Raw genomic sequence first — 4,561 nt, 5'->3', positions numbered from 1 at the left:
AGAGAAGGTATAAATAACCCTCACTCTCTACTCCATGTGGTCCGCTACCCCAGAATCACCCGCGCTTGGGGGTTCTGCTTCACCATTAAACCATCTTTCCAATCAGCCTCCATGTTTCCAGTGTCTTTCTCCCCACTTGGGACTAAACCAGATGGATATTTCTTCCATCAGGTCAGAGGTGGGTTCCTACCAGTTCGCACCTATTAGGTAGAACCGGTTCGTCAAATCTACCGAACCGGTTAGAAGAGGTTCCACCAGGGGACCCGGAAAGCAGGCCACACCTACAGAAGAGGTTCCAAAAAAATTTGAAACCCACCACTGGTCCTTGGATATGATTATTCTATACTATCATGCTCCTATTTATAAAACTCAGTGCCTCTGTGAAAGGTAAGGATGACTACTGCGTTTGTGGTGCAATCAGAACATTGCGTGTATTGAAGTTGTTTTAACGCAAACCAAAGATGCCTTTTAAAAAACAAGTTTACATCACATTCTTATGCATGCCAGTGCTGTGTGGGAGGTAATTTAAGGTGGTTCTGACAAGTGTCGTCGGCATCTTCATATCCGGTCACATGGGCGGCAAGCCACTCCCATCCGGTCACATGGGCAGCAAGCCACTCCCACAAAGGAGGCCACACCCACAGAGTAGGTTCGAACAATTTTTGAAACCCACCACTGCATCAGGTGTACACTATGGATTCAGCCTCAGGGAAAGCTAACCAGATTTGGCTCAGGATGAAGGACGTACCGTTGCACGAAGCTGTTGATGAGTTCACAGAACATAAAGGTAAAAGTTCCCCTCGCACATACGTGCTAGTCGTTCCTGACTCTAGGGGGCGGTGCTCATCTCCGTTTCACAGCCGAAGAGCCAGTGCTGTCCGAAGACGTCTCCGTGGTCATGTGGCCGGCATGACTCAATGCCGAAGCTGCACGGAGCAATGTTACCTTCCCACCAAAGGTGGTCCCTATTTTTCTACTTGCATTTTGTACGTGTTTTCAAACTGCTAGGTTGGCAGAAGCTGGGACAAGCAACAGGAGCTCACTCCATTACACATCACTAGGGATTCGAACCACCGAACTGCAGTCTCTTCCGACAAAGGATTTGGGGGGGGGCTGCAAATCCCCCCTCACTTAGCAACGTAAATTTGGGGCTCAATTTTGGTCGTAAACCGAGGACTGTCTGTGTTACGGTTGTAAGTCGAGGACTGCCTGCTGTGTTGACCCATCTTCCTGTTCAGCCCTTTGTTCCTCCCATCTCAGACTGAAAACTGCAGGCCTTGTGGCTCTCTTTACCTTTTAAGAAACAGGAAAGCACAGACCTGCTAATGAAATGTTATACAAATAATAGCACAACAAAGCCGGAACTCCCACGCAAAGCAAAACGGGAGTTTTCATGAACACAGGAAAAGTATCCGTTGGCCCAGGCATATTAGCAGGTCTGCAGGCTAACAGGCGAAACGTTGGAAGTGCGGCTGTGTGTGTGTGTGTGTGCGGTGAGTGTTCAGAGCTATTGCCAGTATCTGTAGCATCTGCTCTGATTAATCCTTTCAAAAAAGCAACTGGCGTTCAAAGGAATTCACACGGTGGGGAACCTGTTACATCTGTTACAGTGTCAGCTACATATTTCCCAAGCTCGGATTCTCTACGGTTTCTAAGATGAAATCTAATCCAGGGGTTGCCCGATTTGGGCTTTCCGGCTGGCGAAATTACACACACACACCCTTCTTAGGAAAGGGGTTTAAGACGCTGAGCTTATCGATCAGAAAGGTCGGCAGTTCAGCTGATTGAATCCCTAGCGTAACGGAGAGAGGTGGGTTCCTACCGGTTCGCACCAGTTCGTTAGAACCGGTTCGTCAAATCTACCGAACCGGTTAGAAGAGGTTCCACCAGTGGACCCGGAAATCAGGTCACACCTGCAGAAGAGGTTCCAAAATTTTTTGAAACCCATCACTGGAGCTCCCGTGACTTGTCCCAGCTTCTGCCAACCTAGCAGTTCGAAAGCACTTGAAAAATGCAAGTAGAAAAATAGGAACCACCTTTGGTGGGAAGGGAACAGCGTTCCGTGCGCCTTCAGCATTGAGTCATGCCGGCCACATGACCACGGAGACGTCTTCGGACAGGGCTGGCTCTTCGGCTTTGAAACAGGGATGAGCACCACCCCCTAGAGTCGGGAATGACTAGCACATATGTGCAAGGGGAACCTTTACCTTTATCTTAGGGTTTATTTAGCCCAGAGATCCCCATACATCGCATCCAGGCTAGGCAAAAACATTTCCTGAGCCGGCTCTGAAATTTGGCAGCCAACTTTGTGGTAGGCAACTTTATGATTTGGTGTGTGGAGCAAACCAGAAAAAAAAAGTCCTTAATTTATGGTTTCGGGTTTTTGGAAACCCACCATGGCTTGCTTTCATTCAATAAATGGTGGTTTAGTTAATCTTAGGTTAGCACTTTATGCAAACCCAAAGACTAGGATTCTTTGGGAAAGCCGGCCACAGAGTAACCAGGGATGGTTTGACTCCTTAAAATAGCACTTTAAAAAATATATTTAGGTTTGGTATATTTCAAAACATTGATTAACTAAGTCTCCAGGGGAATATGTTTTTTTTACAAGTCACCACACCTGTGTGGCTACGACACGAGTTTTCTTTATGTTGATTTAATTCCAGTTTATGGATTAGGGAAGAATAATTACTAGGATAGAAGTATTGTGGATTGCATTTGCTGCAACATCTCTGAGCTTCGTTCTTAAATAAGCAGAGCCAACATCACACAAAATGATGTGTGTGTGTTTGTGTGTGTGTGTGTGTGTGTGTGTGTGTGTTTTCTTAGCATTTTCGATTAAAATACCTTGCTGCTTTGATACAGTGTTAGCCCTTTCTTAATGCACTGACTGGAAATTGCTAACTGAAGATGCTCTACGAGCAATTGTTGGAAATATTTCTTTCTATGTTATTCAATAATCCAGCAGCTAAGCTGATCTCTTAACAACCTCTAAAGTTACTAAATAATCAAGCAAGTTTGCCTTATTTGAACTAGAAATCCACATTTCATGGGGGGGAAATGCTGGACCATTTTCCTTGGCGTATCACACCCCCAAGTGCAGTGGTTCTCAACCTGTGGGTTGGGACCCCTTTAGGGGTCGAACAACCCTTTCACAGGGGTCGCCTAAGACCATCGGAAAACACGTATTTTGGAAAAAATATGGAAAACATAAAATTGTGGTTGGGGGTCACCACAATATGAGGAACTGTATTAAAGGGTCCCAGTATTAGGAAGGTTGAAACCCATTGCCCAAGTGGAAGGAAACATTCCCAATCCATAGAACTTCCTTCTCCAAAGAGGCGCCCTTCGGAAAGAAAGAGACAACTGGGGGATGACTTCCACCGCTTTTGAACTACACCTTCCATGATCCCAATTGTCATAGCGAAAGCAAGGGTTTGTGGGAAAGGTAGCTTTGTTTATCACATCTCACTCACTGAGTGAACCTGGGCTGTGCGCAATTAAAAACACACTTTTAACTAACCAGGTTTCTTTTTTAAAAAAAACATCCAGAAGACATAAGATTGTCTACCCTCGTGTGCAAATTCCCAGAATTCCCCAATCCACTGGCTAGCTGGGAATTTGGGGAGTTGTCAAATCTAGATAGCAAGGAGATACAGCTGCCCACTCAAGAAGGAGAAGAAGAGGAAGATGAGGATGAGGAGGATGAGGAGAAGGAAGAGGAAGAAGAAGGAGAAGGAGAAGAAGAACCTCAAGATGTTTCAAAAGGTACCTACTAGAACTAAGGAGGAGGAGGAGCGAGACGGAGAAGGAGAAGAGAGGGAGAAGGAAGGAGGAGGAAAGCTAGAGGAGGAGGAGATACAGCTGCCCACTTAAGGAGAAGGAGGAGGAGGAGAAGGAGGACGACGACGACGAGAAGGACGAGGAAGAATAACAACAACAACAACAACAACAACAACAACTCTGGGGTCCTTAGTGCTCTCTGACTTGGATGTTTTCTTGCAGTCGTTTCATTACCATCATCATCAGTCCGACCAGGGAGAAGGGTTCAAGCCCTGATGATGTTCCCAAACTCGGGTAATGAAACATCTGCAAGGAAGCTACCAAAGCCGCGTCCTTCTGCTGCAGAAACCGAGAGCACCACACGAGGGCAGCAGAAGCAACGACTGTGCCGCAATGACAGCGGCCAACACGAGAGGGCGCTGCCTCTTTCGCAGGCTTTGGCCGCTCGCTTCCCCCTCCCTCCCCTGTGGGTCCGCAGAGCTAAAAAGGGTAGAGTGACACGAATTTCCACACTGATTTTTTTTTTTTGCCTTTCCTATATTGCCTCGCGGCGGCAAAATCTCCCGCAGACGACAGGGGGCGCCAAAAGGGGGCTCGCCCGGAGTCTCTCTGCTGCCACCTCGAGGCCCGCGGCTTCCTCAGACCGGTCGGACGCCCGCCTATTGCGGGTGGGGGGGGGGGCTTCGGCGTCGGACGAGGCGAGTGAGGGAGAGCGAGAGCGCGCGTTCTCCCGCCCCGTCGTCTCCTGGCCCCGCCTCCTCGCTGCTCTCGCGAGAGC

Source organism: Thamnophis sirtalis, unplaced genomic scaffold, assembly GCF_051295495.1.
Source record: "Thamnophis sirtalis isolate CommonGarterSnake01/CBP01778 unplaced genomic scaffold, rThaSir2_p1.2 scaffold_14, whole genome shotgun sequence".
In the NCBI taxonomy this organism is placed as follows: domain Eukaryota; kingdom Metazoa; phylum Chordata; class Lepidosauria; order Squamata; family Natricidae; genus Thamnophis; species Thamnophis sirtalis.
The sequence above is the reverse complement of the archived record's forward strand: the minus strand, read 5'-3'. Positions refer to the sequence as shown.